This window comes from Papio anubis, chromosome 6, assembly GCF_008728515.1.
Source record: "Papio anubis isolate 15944 chromosome 6, Panubis1.0, whole genome shotgun sequence".
NCBI classification, from domain to species: domain Eukaryota; kingdom Metazoa; phylum Chordata; class Mammalia; order Primates; family Cercopithecidae; genus Papio; species Papio anubis.
In genome coordinates, this window is record NC_044981.1 from 58,893,215 (window position 1) to 58,909,129 (window position 15,915).

General features: G+C 38.9%; 1 protein-coding gene and 1 long non-coding RNA gene across 2 annotated transcripts in view; one reads left to right on the top strand and one right to left on the bottom strand.

The window, feature by feature from the left end:
• Nucleotides 1-11,125, bottom strand: part of LOC116275299 — an 82,609-nt gene extending 71,484 nt beyond the window's left edge. The window contains exons 1-2 of the long non-coding RNA XR_004184311.1: nucleotides 11,046-11,125; nucleotides 495-548 (exon numbers count right to left, since the gene is read on the bottom strand). This is a non-coding gene — a long non-coding RNA (uncharacterized LOC116275299). The remainder of the gene's footprint in view (nucleotides 1-494; nucleotides 549-11,045) is intronic.
• A 124-nt stretch (nucleotides 11,126-11,249) lies between these two features.
• Nucleotides 11,250-15,915, top strand: part of PTP4A1 (protein tyrosine phosphatase 4A1) — a 50,313-nt gene continuing 45,647 nt past the window's right edge. The window contains exon 1 of the mRNA XM_009205431.4: nucleotides 11,250-11,339. The gene's annotated coding sequence lies outside the window, so the exon portion shown is untranslated. The remainder of the gene's footprint in view (nucleotides 11,340-15,915) is intronic.

A 15,915-nucleotide genomic window follows, 5' to 3' on the forward strand; every position in this document is an offset into this window, starting at 1 on the left:
CTTAAAGAAATGGGTAGGATTTCCCCTTCCTTCTTCCTACAGCTAGAATATGGACATGGTGGCAGAAACTCCAACAGTCTCCTCTGTGGATGAGGTAACCTTGGAATTGGAAGCTATACGTGCCAGAGGTATTAGACAGAAAGAGATTGAGTCTCTGCCACCATATCATATCAACCCGGAACTGACTCTTCTGAATTTCTTGAACAGGAAAGAAAAATAAACCATTGACTGAAGCCGTTGTTTTGGGATATTTATTTCTCTCTCTGTCAAACCTAATTCTAATTAATAATACTACCACAAAGAAAGGTTTTAATAATTAAATGAGACCATGTGCTAGCTACATAGTAAGTGTGCAATACATTATGCTTATTATTACTATTACATTATTATTAAACAAAGATTATATTATGATCTAAATATTCAGAAAAATAAAATATATCTGGAAAGTCTTACCTTTCAGACCAGTGGCATTAAAGAACTTTAAAGGTACCTACCAAAGAATAGAGTCTCTCCTGAGAAGCAATTTTTGATGTATTAGAACAAATCACCTGCAATAAAGAAAAGAGGTCAAACAGACCTGGAATAGCTCCTAATCCCCATAGTAATCACATATTTTCTTACACCAAGTGTTGCCTAATGTTCTTAGTCTGAAGGACTCTGAATTTTAAAAAGAAATTTAAAATGGAAAACAAAGGTATGCACACATGATGTCCTGTAAAGTGAAACCATTTAAATGGCGAAAGATCTCCTGATGATAACTTCAATTAACAACAATAGCACTATGATCAAAAGAAACAATTTTGTAAAGGGAAATACACTCTAAAAACTCAAAACAAGGACCATCACTATCTACCAACACACACACACACACACGCACACACACAATCACATACACACACATATATATATGACTTTTATATCAGAAATTGTCAAGAATGATCTATAATTCCACAATATGTATCACAGACCTTGATGGAGAATTAAAAATTAAGGAGCAGCCTTCCTCTACCTCCAAACACAGATTATGTCCAAAATCATGTCAGAAAAAGTTATCTACTAGTGCAACCCAATAGTTTTTAAAAGAATCCATTGACACTTATAAAATCTCAGTACGGCCAAGCACGGTAGCTCACGTCTGTAATCCCAACACTTTGAGAGGCCGAGGCAGGTGGATAGCCTGAGGTCAGGAGTTCGAGACCAGCCTGGCCAGCATAGTGAAACCCCATCTCTACTAAAAATACAAAAATTATCCGGGTGTGGTGGCAGGTGCCTGTAATCCCAGCTACTTGGGAAGCTGAGGCAGGAGAATTGCTTGAACCCGAGAGGCGAAGGTTGCAGTGAGCCAAGATCGTACCATATTGCACTCCAGCCTGAGCAACAGAGCAAGACTCCGTCTCAAAAAAAAAAAAAAAAAAAAAATCTCAGGAGGTTTCTAGAGTATCCCTTTACTCTGGAAAATATTTTGTCATCTTTTCCATAACTTTATTGCTGCCAGAGCACATCTTAGATTGCTATTTTGCTTTCCCTGATAAGCATAACATCAATTCTCTTGTTTGTATTTACTTTTCTTGTTACTTGTACCTAAACTAACAGCTCAGGTATCTTGAGGTCCTGACAGGAAAGGCAAGAATAAGTTTTATAATTAGTTAACTAAAAAATTAGTATTTTGGACATCCCCAGGACAAAGAAAGGACTAGCAATGAGGTAAAGGATAACAACCATAGTCCACCTAACCAGAATTCCTTTTCTGAGGTTGAAACTGAAAAAGAGGGTGGGGACAATGTAGGTATCAGTCAGTATTTTACAGAAAAAGAAATGTAATGCTCAGAGATGTTAAATAGGTTGTCCAAGGTCACACAGCTTACGACCAGTCCAACCGGGATTTAACTCTGGGTCTCTTTACAGCTAAGGTTGTTTCCAGCAAGCCATTCAGCCTTCATAGTGTACTAACAACAGAGAGGACAAAAGCAGGATTTTGCCTGTAACACTTGCAATAACAATGCAATAATCATAAATGCACCTAGGAAGTTGCCGGAAAGATAGAAAATGACGCAGTATTGAAAAATGCACATTAGGAGATTTATATTCAAAGAAAAGGTACTCTTGAAGACTGTTTTGGAAGTCAGTATCTTTCAGATTTTAGAAAAAAAGCAGGATACGTATGCCATATATTATACTTTCAGCAGGATCTGGGCAGCACCCTCTTAACCATATTAATATTTCTATAGTAAAGCATGTGCATATTCACACTAGGTGAGATAAATAAAGACTATAGGCCGGGCACAGTGACGCACACCTGTGATCCCAACACTTTGGGAGCCCAAGGCAGGCAGATCACCTGAGGTCAGGAGTTCAAGACCAGCCTGGCCAACATGGTGAAACTCCATCTCTACTAAAATACAAAAATTAGCTGGGCATGATGGCGGGTGCCTGTAATCCCAGCTACTCGGAAGACTGTGGCGGGAGAATCACTGGAACCTGGGAGGCGGAGGTTGCGGTGAGCCGAGATCGCACCATCGCACTCCAGCCTGGGTAACGAGTGAAACTCTATTTCAAAAAAAAAAAAAGACTACAAAAGGTGCATATCAGTTCAGTACAGTTTCAGTGCTAAACAAGTTCAGGTCAAGTCAGGTCAGGTTTTGAATTTTGAAAACACTTCCTCTTTTCATAGCTTTTTGGATTTCATAATTGCAGGTAAGGGATGTGAAACTGCACTGCATCCTGTCTTACCAGGTGAGGGAAATACTAATGATAAACTGACTGATTGATTTACCAGAACTGACTTTCCACTAACAAGAGTAAAGACACCACATATGCCAAGTTTGTCCCATATACTTGGCACAAGCTTATTTCCTGCTTTGTGACTCAATTACAGCCCATTATGTGACTCAATTGAATTAAAAAGTAGGACATGAAAATGAAATACAGGTCAGTCTACTAAAATCCAGGAAAGGTATTAAGCAATTCATGCATGACAGTTCTAACTCAATGTTAAAACTATAGTTAACTTCCTACTATCACACTTGACTTGCAAATAAACCAATGAGAAAATTAGAAAGCAATATAGATTTTTAGCTCCTGAAATTCAATCATCAATTTAAGAATAAAAATCATTCTGTTCAGATTGAAGACATTTGCTCCCATAATTTATTTTGACAAATGGACTTGAAATAGACATTCAACAAAGTAAAATTCAGTAGACAATAATTTCTACCCTGTAACTGTGTAAACCTGTAGACTGATTTAATGTATCATCTACCTATAATCTTTCGAGGAGCCTCAATGTCTGAATCCAACATATTTTAAAACTACACATAAATTTGCAAGAACATAATTATCAAACAAAAACTAACCACTGGATCTCTTGCATATTATACACTGCTATTACATTGATGTTTTTCTCTCCTCTGTATGTATTCTTTTTTATCTTCAGTCTTCCTTGATTCTACAATTGGGAATATTTTCCCATTAGACATTTATGTGATTCTTATCTTTAAATGTTGTGATACATTGTCCTTGGCCTTCAGGAGATTTATCAGTTAACATTGCTAAGCAATAGGAAAAATAGTAAAACACTAAAAATGAAAATAGGGTGGGGCGGTGACCCAGGCCTGTAATCCTAGCACTTTGGGAGGCTTAGGCAGGTGGATCACTTGAAGCCAGGAGTTCAAGACCAGACTGGCCAATGTGGCAAAACCCCATCTCTATCAAAAATACAAAAGTTATCCAGGCATGATGGCATGTGCCTGTAATCCCAGCTACTCGGGAGGCTGAGGTAGGAGAATCACTTGAACCAGGGAGGCAGACAGAGGTTGCAGTGAGCCAAGATTGCGCCAGTTCACTCCAGCCTGGATGACAGAGTGGGACTGTCTTAAATAAATAAATAAATAAATAAATAAATAAAATGAAATTGAAAATAGATATCTGAAAAAAAGATTTTGGCACAATTGTTCACCTTATAAACCTGTGGTTTATGTTTATTATTTCAGTGTCGATATGATCAGTGTCAGAGTTACTATTCTTTTTAATTTTTTGCCTTGTAAGCAGGTGGTAAAGAGATCATTTAATTAGACCATGTGCTATAGGGAGTGTACTACATGAACAATCAGTTTATATACACATTGAATACTACGCAGCCATAAAAAAAAAAAATGAGCTCATGTCTTTTGCAGGGACATGGATGAAGCTAGAAACCATCATCCTCAGCAAACTAACACAGAAATAGGAAACCAAACACCGCACGGTCTCCCTCATAAGGGGAAGTTGAACAAAGAGAGCACATGGACACAGGGAGGTGAACATCATATATTGGGGACTGTCATAGGGTGGGGGAAAAGGGGAGTGAGAGCATTAGGACAAACAGCTAAGGCATGCGGGGCTTAAAACCTAGATGAGGGGTTGATAGGTGCAACAAACCACCATGGCACATGTATACCTATGTAACAAACCTGAGCACTCAGCACATGTATCCCAGAACTTAAAGTAGAATAAAAGAAAAAAATCAAAATAAAACTGAGCAAGAAAAGAAAAAAACAGCAAATAATTTTCAATGTTATACAGAAAATAATGTCTGGTTTGTCATATTCTAGCATAAAGTGAGCAACATCATTGTTTACAAATCAGACAGATTTCAATTCAGTGTTTTTTCCCCCAATCTAATTATTTCAGAAGCTCAGGTAGGCTAGAAAGAGGCAGTATCCTTCTATGTAGGAATACACCAAAGGAGCTAATTACGTAAAAACAGAAAATACATAAACAACACATGTAAAGAGGGTAAATGACAGATGGCTAAATGCCATAACTAAGTTTCATTATCAGTATTACCATTAACCACCAAAATTATGCATTTCCTAAAGGAGCATAGTTTGGAAACAAATAGCAAATATTTTAGAAACTGTCCCCTTGACCTGTATAAATTGCAAAATAAACAGATACGTTACCCTTTGTCTGCCTTCCCTACAGTAACTCATTAACAGATAGACTTAAGCTCCTACACTTTCTGACCCTCCTAGGCCTGTGTTGCCTTCTCCAGTATCCTTATACAAAATGAACTGAAATAATCATCAATCTGAAAAGCTAGTCTTAATCAAACGGGTAATTCTAACTTACCTACTTGTATATTTTATGGAACACCTAGGGACAGACTGTTAGAACAATGGGAATTTTATAAAAATGTATTAATCTAATTCTCTTATTTTGCAAATGGAATAATTCATAGAGTCCTGATCTGTTCAAGGACACACACTCATTTAGTGGCAGAGCCCAGACTAGAACCCAAGTAATCTGTCTCCCTCTCCAGTGCTTTTTCCCACAGGCTTTGCCAGAAAATGTTTCATGTCTTGGATTATATTGGTAGAAACTTTTGTGGATACATAGGTGAAGCCTTGTCTTCCAGATTGGGCTCTTGAATTTCCCTATCCAAACTCTATATTTATGTTTTCTGATTTTATGGAATGTCATATTCCTTTTTCTCCAAAGCATTTTATGGGCTATAATATATGGCAAATTTTAACTATTGTTTCTGTTACTTATTTGAACTTAGATAAATTATTTGCATTGTTATAAAGATAAGAAGTCCAGAAACCATATTCATGATGTAAATGAGATCTCCATGTATCTGCTAAAAACATTCTAGTGAAACAGAAGATAAACAATAAATAAGTAGTCCCTGCAGCAGATGATCTCATCAGGGGAACCTAGTTACAATTCTGGTGAAACAGACCAAATGCCAGAGCTCTTTATCACTCTCACCAAGACTGTGTCCATGACAAGCTTTAGATAAGCAAAGAGAGCAATAAGAAGCACTTTCCTTTTGAGGTAGAAAAGGGGTCTATGAGTTGAATATTCCCCCAAATCACATTATTTGTATTAGTCAAAAGAACATGATAGCGTAGCAGCCAGAAAACATATATTTGCTCATAGCTTTTATCATTTTTTTCCAGCTGGACCTGGGGACTTCTATTGTTCATATGTTTACTCACAGCTGATATTCTTTCAACAATAGGAGAGATACCATATTACTGTTTTCCACCATGGGAGATTCAGTGCAATGGGTTCCTTTTTATTCCCATACAAAGTGATTCAGACTTTGAGGTCGTGAAATGATCCCCTTTATAAGACTGAATCACTTTTTTTTTTTTTTTTTTTGAGACAGAGTCTCACTCTGTCAACCAAGCTGGAGTGCAGTGGCACAATCTCAGCTAACTGCAAACTCTGCCTCCCAGGTTCAAGCGATTCTCCTGCCTCAGCCTCTGGAGTAGCTGGGACTACAGGCATGTGCCACCATGCCCATCTAATTTTTGTATTTTTAGCAGACATGGGGTTTCACCATTTTTGGCCAGGCTGGTCTCAAACTCCTGACCTCAAGTGACCCGCCCTCCTCGGCCTCTCAAAATGTTGAAATTACAGGCATGAGCCATCGCACCCGGCCTAATCACTCTTTTATTTTTTTTTTAATCACTCTTAAGAGTCATCAAAAACAACTATAAAGTAAGTGTCTAGGATATTTATTTCACTATTATGTACTTTCTCAGGCACCATACACAATGTGATGTCTATAAATGAAGGTAGGCAGGTCAGGAGTTCGAGACTAGCCTGGCCAACATGGCAAAACCCTATCTCTACTGAAAAACACCAAAATTAGCCAGGCTTGATGGCGCATGCCTGTAGTCCCAGCTACTCGGGAAGCTGAGGCACAAAAATCGCTTGAAGCCGGGAGGCAGAGGTTGCAGTGAGTCATGATCGTGCTACTGCACTCCAGCTTGGGCAACAGAGTGAGACTCTGCCTCGAAAATAAATAAATAAATAATAAATAAATAAATAAATAAGTAAAAGAAATTCTGCAAGGTAGTAAGTTATAGCAGAAAAATGAAACCAGTTCCATGTCAATCTACAATAAGTTCACTCAGAACTAAGACATTTTATTTGCCGAGAGCAACCTTATCCATGCATGCGGCCCAGGACACTTTGAATATGGCCCAACACAAATTCATAAACTCTCTTAAAATTATAAGACTTTTTTTGCGATTTTTTAAAGCTCATCAGCTATTGTTAGCATTAGTGTGTTTCATGTGTGGCCCAGATAATTCTTTCACTGGGGCCCAGAGAAGCCAAAAGATTGGACACCCCTGGCCTGTAGTATTCTGTGTCTGAATTTTTAACAGATTGCCTATTCCCAGCATAATAATGTTTTATTGTCATTCTCAAGTTTCTAAGATATGACTATACAAACAGTAGAAATAAATTAAATATTTAAAAGGTAGAATTGTATCAACAGGCTTTTTTTTTTTTTTTTTGGAGATACTATCGCTCTATCACCCAGGCTGGAATGCAATGGTACCATCTTGGCTCACTGCAACCTCTGCCTCCCAGGTTCAAGTTATTCTCCCCATGCCTCAGCCTTCTAAGTAGCTGGGACTATAGCCCTGCACTATCATACCCAGTTAATTTTTGTGTTTTGAGTAGAGATGGAGTTTTGCCATCTTGGCCAGGTCTCAAACTCCTGGCCTCAAATAATCTGCCTACCTTGGCCTCCCAAATTGCTGGGATTACAGACATGAGCCCCCATGCCCAGCACTCAATAGGCTTTTAATCTAGCTTCTAAAGTGTAAAGAGTCCTGGAGGATATATTAATGACACATATTTGTAGGAAAAAAATCATTTCATATTGAAGACCAGTACCTTCTCAAAACTGCCACAGCAGATAGATGGATTTCTTCTAAGAGGACATCAATTTGGGCCTTTATTATACCCTGAGTTTAATAAGTGAGAACTTCACAGCATTATATGTAAAAGCATTTTGAAAAATAAGTATAATTTTAATTCCTATATGAATTTATTGCTCAATATGTTTCAAGAAAAAAAGATGAAGCAACTCACAGTTTTTAAAAATGTAAAAATAAAATTATCCAAACGGAAGCCTTGGATGAGATTCTACTGAACGACTCTGAGCTTCCTTGCAGCCAAAGCAAAAGAGAAATGCAAAGTGTTATTTCTTTTCTTTTCTTTTGACTGACAAGAAAAAACATACAAGTTCATGTGAAAAACCTACCTTTTCACATGAACTTGTATATATTATCTCATTTTAATCATTTTCTTTTTATATGTTTTAGAATTATAAACATTATACGTGAATGCGAGATGTTGCATACCACAATGGACAAATCTTTAAATTGCAGTTTTTGAAGATACCTCAGAGGCACTCTTAATATAAACATTTTTTTAATGAAAAAACTTAAGAAAGTAAAATTAATTATTGAGCTTAACTCCTAAATTAGTGGAGTTGAGCACATCACCAACCCTTGTTCTAACTTGATTCAGGGATTTAGCTTAGACAGACTAGAGCAGCATTTCTGAAAGGGTGTTTAGAAGATGTCCTGCATCAAATCATTCAAGGCTGTTTTTCAAAGGTGAGGATTTCTAAGTCCCTCTCTAAAACTACTAAATCAGAACGCCGGTATAGATTTCAAAATTCTCAATTGTAAATAAGTTATTCTGGTGAATTGTGTGTCTGTAGTGCTAGTTATTAGTACTCTTTCAGGATCAAACCCACTCTTCCATATTTGGCCTTGTGATGCTGAAGCCGGTTTTGGGTAACCACCAGTGTCATTTTGCCACCTGGCTTCCGGTTAGGTTCTGCCAATGGGGGAGCTAGAGAACGCACTCCTTCCGGTTTGCTTGCTATTCCTGTCAGTATCATCTGGCTGTGGTTCTTCACCCCAGCAGTTCTAGCTTTTTCTAGTAGCAGTTGGTTCTAGTTTCCACTATTTCCCCATCTCCCAGAACCCAGTTCATGGCACTCTCTCAGAGTATCTTCTGAAATCTGGGTTCCAGCTCCACTGGATTCTCCTCTGCGTTCTGAAGCACCAGTGCCATCCAGGCAACTTCCTCACCTCAGACGTCTGGATTCCAGGCTCCACCTTCTCCAAGCTTGTAGTTTCCAACAACCCCAACCTTTCACCTTTCCCCACAGGCCTACTGGTAGCAGCTGCTTTCTGCAATTACTTTATCTGAGTATTTGTTCCTTTTTCCCCTGTCAGTCCTCCAATATCTATATAACTAAATTTACCTGTATCAATTCTCTCTTAAAATAATTGGTGTGGTTTCTTTTTTCCACTAAACCCTGACTGATACAAATGTTAATGTTTGAGTTCTAGTGAGTAGGGACATTAAGGAGACAACATATCTCTAAGACAGACTCTTCCAATTATCAATTGTTTAAATCCCTCTTTTGGTACCAATATACAAAAGGGTGGTGCCAGGAGTTTCAACCACTGTATTTTAATGCCTTAAGAAATTTCCAAGCCAGGCACAGTGGCTCATGCCTGTAATCCCAACACTTTACGAGGCCAAGGTGGGCAGATCACCTGAGGTCAGGAGTTCAAGACCAGCCTGGCCAACATGGTGAAATCCTGTCTCCACTAAAAATACAAAAATTAGCTGGGCACGGTGGTTGGTGCCTGTAGTCTCAGCTATTCGGGAGACTGAGTCAGGGGAATCACTTGAACCGGGGAGGCGGAGGTTGCAGTGAGCCAAGATCTCACCACTGCACTTCAGCCTGGGTGACAGAGCAAGACTTCATCTCAAAAAAATAAAATAAAATAAAATAAATTTCCAGAAGCTTCGGGTTCTAGAATAGCTGATAACAAAGTTGAAATTCTATTATCAAAAATGAAGAATTCTTACATAATCTTTCCCAGAATCAGAGCCAATTCAGTTCAACAGAGAAGAAGACCATGTATGATATATCCGCAAGCAGAACAAAAATAATTTTTTAAGAAAGATTTTTAGGCCAGGCGCGGTGGCTCATGCCTGTAATCCCAGCACTTTGGGAGACCAAGGCAGGTGGATCACAAGGTCAGGAGATCGAGACCATCCTGGCCACCATGGTGAAACCCTGTCTCTACTAAAAATCTAAAAATTAGCTGGACAAGGGAGCATGCACCTGTAGTCCCAGATACTTGGGAGGCTGAGGCAGGAGAATTTATTGAACCCAGGAGGCAGAGGCTCCAGTGAGTCGAGATCACACCACTGCACTCCAGCCTGGCGACAGAGCGAGACTCCATCTCAAAAAAAATAAAAATAAAAATAAAAAAAGATTTTTTCTTCTTAAGGGCTTCCATAGGTTGCATTACTTGCACTATCTGCAGGACAAAAGACCAAATGTTGTATTTATATGTAAGGGCATCCATGATGTTATGCACTTCTTCAAAATGATTTCAAGTTTATCTTTCTTTATTAGGGCACTGCTTCCAGGTGAGCTTATTGTTCCCTGCTGCACCTTACATATGTATTTCTACCTTCCTGTCTTGACTCAGGCAGTTTCTTTTGTCTGAGAGTCCTTATTGAATATACAAATACCCGAGCAGTCCTCATAATGGATACTCAACACATGTTGGAACTGGCTTGGATTGCGTTTCTTCTACGGTGAGTCTTCCTCAGAATTAGTCTGCTTTGAAGTGCGATAGCAGTTACTTTATGTGCACATTTTATTTACACAGAGCACATGTTCTCTTCTGAATTGCTTGTGTCTATGTTCAATCTTTCCTCCTAGATTTATAAACTCTTTAAAGACACACCATATATCTTACAGATTCTCGTATCACCACAGTAACCCACAGACCTTGCACAGAATATTGACCAGTAAGTGCTGAGTGAATAGTGACCTAACAAATAGTCATCTACTGTTTGATAGGTCTTTCCTTTCTCCTCTCCTTATACTGTAGATATCTCAAAAACTTTTGAAAATGTAAAGGGCATAAATAATATCTAATGTGCTTTATACTGTGTCCACAGTATTATAAAATAATATTTTCACTTTTCTAGATCTGCATGACACTTCCCATACATTAACTGTTTAAGTTTCGGTGACAACTCTTCCATTTTCACCAAGAAAACTGAGGCTCTGAGAACTTAAGTAACCATGTCCAAGGTCACATAACAAGACAGTGATGTTTCTGGAATTCGAAAAGGGCTCTTTCACGTACATTGCATGGTCTCTTGGGAAGTCAGAGCTTAGACAGTGACGATAGCAGTGATGAGCTCACCTGACAGATTGCTCTTTCTCCTCTGCAGAGACTTGCTTCAACACCAGGAAGAACATGAAAGGCTGACTCATAATTCCCAGAAGCAGCGCCAGTTCATGTGCTGGGATTCTGACCACACGTCTAACGATCAGGTCAGGGAGTCAGATTTCTGCTGGATTTAGAAAAGCATCTATGTGTTTATGAAAGAAACCCAATGGATTTTTAATAGTACTGCAGCTCTTGGAGGCTCTACATCCACCCTTTCTCCCCAGCCAAGAGCATGGCTGTGGGAGAAGGAAGGCAGGCAGCAGACAGGTAAGTGTGACTTCCTCACTTCCCCTACCTTCTCATCTTAAAGCCATGGAGTGGTTGCTGGGTAACCCACTCCTACATATATTGGTTCATAAAGCCTAGTGAGTCACTGAAATTCTTACTGATGCACAAAATTTCAAACACACTAGTAACACAGAGGGCCATGGTGCAGATGACTTGAGCACACATAATGTATTTTCTGCTCCCATTGAGCTGTGTGAAAATAGCATTGGCTTGGCATGGTGGTGTGAACCTGTAGTCCCAGCTACTCCAGAGGCTGAGGTGGGAGAATTGCTTGAACCCAGCAATTAGAGATCAACCTGGGAGACACAGTGACTCTCTGCCTTTTTTTTTTTTTTTTTTTTTTTTAAGGCCAAGTACAGTGGTTCGTGCCTATAATCCTAATATTTTGGGAGGCCATGGTGGACAGATTGCTTGAGCCCAGGTGTTCAAGACCAGCCTGGGCAAATGGTGGAACCTCCTCTCTACAAAAAAATACAACAACAATAACAACAACGAATTAGCCAGGCATGAAAAGCTAGCCAGTCATGGTGGCATGCATGGTGGCGTGCGCCTGTCGTCCCAGCTACTCAGGAGGCTGAAGTGGGAGGATCACCTGAGCCCAGGGAAGGTCAAGGCTGCAGCGAGCCGAGATTGCGCCACTGTGCTCCAGCCTGGGCATCAGAGTGAGACTCTGTCTTAAAGAAAAGAAAGGTTTAATATCACCTTTGGTGGCACCCTCCACAGAGTATTTATACTATAGAATGTGTTTTATAAAAATATTTGTTTGGGAAGCCGAGGCCGGTGGATTACCTGAGGTCAGGAGTTCGAGATCAGCCTGATTAACACGATGAAACCCCATCTCTACTCAAAATACAAAAATTAGCTGGGCGTGGTGGCACACGCCTGTAATCCCAGCTACTTGGGAGGCTGAGGCAGGAGAATCACTTGAACCTGGGAGGCAGAGGTTGCAGTGAGCTGAGATTGCGCCACTGCACTCCAGCCTGGGCAACAAGAGCAAAACTCCGTCTCAAAAATATATATATATGTGTGTGTGTGGATATATACATATATATGCTAATAACTTTACAGAACTTTCATATAATTTAGACAGGTGTCTAGGTTCTCCAGAGTCTCAAAAAAAACAGTATCTCCTCTTTCTCTACATAACATTTGATAAATAAGATGATCTTATTGCAAGACAAATATTAGAACAAAGATCAAACTGCTTAATTTCCTACATCAATTCAAGCAGATATCTCTCAAACTTTTAGGCAAAATAATTGACCAGATTATTTTGCTTCTCTCACTCCTGCTCCTCCTCCTTCACCCCTCTCTTGCCTCTCTTGCCTCTTTTTCTAACAACCTAGCCTTCCCTTTCTACCTCTCTCCCTTTTAATTCTCACCCTTTCTTTCCTTTTATAGAGGAGGGGCTTAACCTTTAAGAAATTGCTTTGTTTGCTGTACTCTCTCAAAAGCTTGGTTTGAGCAGCCAACCCTGTTTGCATAAAATAAAAGTTAGAAAACTAAAAGTTTTGTGAACCAAGGGTGGAGGAAAATGTTATGCATTTTATCACACAGTTCATCATCCTATCAGCCAAGAATGAGGTTCCATTTTTCTGAGTAATCCCTCATCTACCCACATCCTATATTGGCAAAATATCTGCGTAAGAGGAATTGGCAGGAGCTATCAGAGAACTAAAAATTATCGATTAAGTGTAAAAATATGTCTGCAGTTACCAGTAAGTTAGTATTTTCACTATTAAAGAAATAGGATATTTTACCATTACAATTGGTTACGTAATTTGGCTTTTCACCATTATTTAGGTACTTTTATAGAGTTATGAGTAATATTTCATTTTTTGACAAAAAGAAAATAGAATCATGAAGATTAACTATTTATCAAGATAAGGCAAGGATAATAACAGTATAGATTTCTCAAAATGAGCAGATAGAAAAATCAATCCAAACAAACTGAGAGAAGGAAGTCAAATTGGAACCATCCAAAATGATATAACCATGAAACGCGATCATTAAAACAGCCATGAGGTTAATTTACTTAACACTTTTTTTCATCCACTGGAGTCAGCAGATTATTCCAAGGTGAAGAAAAAGCATAGATGTAACCTTGTAAGAGGAGAGCTGTGGGACACAGCTACAGACAAAGCCAGCCTGAGAAAAAGGCACAAAGGCTGCATATTAAATTTATATGGTGGTACTGGAAGGCAGCCAGGAAAGGTTTGCCCTGTCTTTTATTCCCAAATCTGTAGTTAGGACGGTACCATAAGATGCTCTAGGTAAACATGAAGACTCAGATGCCCAGATGTAAATGGCTGCCTCATACAGTCACAGAGGCTACTGACTGCACAACTCCAGTGGACACCGTTCACATAGACTACAATGTGAAAAAGCCCCCTGAATTTGTGAACATGGAGGCCCTTCTGTGCTAAACTACAGGGAATAACAGAAAAAAAAGGAGATGATAAAATTGTATATAAAGTACGATAAATATTTTTTCAAATAAAACATATACATACAAAAATGATCAGAAGGAAGTACATCAAAATAAAATTTATAGAGGTATACATGAATTCATTTTTTCTTATTCCTAGTCTTCTATATTTTCACATTGAATAAATTAGCAGTTTTAAAATAAATTAGCAACATTTAATAAAGTAGTACCTTAAAACATCCAGATTGATACTTACTTATAGCTTCAATGTTATAAACTATCAGAGATGTAATGATTAGAATGGTTTCTATATCAACGGAAAGTCTTTTAGAAAAATGAGCACTATTTTTCTACATTTGTTTGCATTTTAACCTAGCTTTATAATTTCAACTATTCAACTAAATATAAGAATGAGCTTTGCTTGTGAAAATTCTGATATTATAAACACTAGAGAACTTCTATATTGTGCGTCCAAAGATAGATCAGGTTTCAAGCACTGTTCCCTCAGGCTCCAAAGTCCTCTCAGTTCTGCCTGCCTCTTGGGTTGGCGTCCATCAAGATAACTGCCAGCAATGAGGGCTACCTGCTTCCTGGTTCACAGCCAATGGGCAGAGACAGTCCACCTCTAAACTAATCACAGACAAAGAAGAGGATTGGTTTAATTAGTAGGGAATAAATGGAATCAAGGGCAAATACTGATCTGTGAGGCCTGGAATGTATTCGGTCTGGGGGTTCTCTTTAACTAAAACAATAAAAAAATTATTCCAAAAATGAACATTTATTTGGAAAGAAAAAACATAACAAATTATAATTTTTTAATGCAAAATGCCTACATAGACATCACAAAATCCAGAAGAGATAATGTAATATTTGTAATGTTTGTATTAAGTTCCTGACCCATATCTATCATGCTTTTTTTTTTTTGTGGAGTACAGTGGTGCCATCTTAGCTCACTGCAGTCTCAACCTCCTGGACTCAAGCAATCTTCCTCTCTCATCCTCCTGAGTAGCTGGGACTATAGGCCTGAGCCACCATGCCTGATCAACTTTTCTTACTTTTTTGTAGGGATGGGGTTTTACCACATTGCCCAGGCTGGTCTTAACTACTGGACTCAAGTGACCCGCCTGTCTTGGCCTCCCAAAGTGCTGTGATTAAAGGCATGAACCACCATGTCCAGTCTCCTATGACACTTTTATCTGCATGATTTTGGCCACATACTCTTTTTTTGTTTTGTTTTGTTTTGTTTTGTTTGAGATGGAGTCTCGCTCTGTCACCCAGGCTCACTGCAACCTCTGTCTCCCGGGTTCAAGCAATTCTTTGCCTCAGCCTCCTGAGTAGCTGGGATTACAGGCACCTGCCACCATGCCTGGCTGATTTTTGTATTTTTAGTAGAGACGGGTTTCACCATCTTGGCCAGACTGGTCTTGAACTCTTGACCATGTTATCCACCCGCCTCGGCCTCCCAAAGTGCTGGGATTACAGGCGTGAGCCACCACGCCTGGCCAGCCACATACTCTTTGATTGCCTCTTCTTATGACAACTTCGTAATAGTTAATAAAGAAAAAAATAGAAATACAGTTCAATCTTTCCTCTCACATACGTAATTGAAATTGTTATTGAAATTTTGAAAACTTTCTTTTAGTGTCACAATTTATTATGAGTGAAGTCATACGAATTTTCAGGAATACTGTCAAATTTTGGTAAACCTCTATTAAGTTGTTTTTTGATCTTTGACTATAAGATTTTCCACAGTTTAGCTTCTGAATTCATTCATACTTCTCAAATCTTGAATCTCCTCCATGCCCACATACTACCAGTACCAGGCACCACAGGACCTGTTCATGGCTGCATACGTCCTATGTATGGGCCAGACCAGCACATTGGATGGTAGGGCTATTTCTAGAAACTATTTCTATACCAAGGCAGCTAGCTGTACTTGGAGGTAGGTGCAAGCCAGGTAAATAAATGCCACTAAATCCACACAAAAAAATCTCCCCATTCACCATCCCCTTAATTAAATCTCAAAAATGTCCTATGCCACTGTACACCTTTCAGCTGAAGAGCAAGTGTGATGGAGGGGAGGAAGTTGGAGAGTGAAACAAAAATCAATCCTATTATAACTATGAG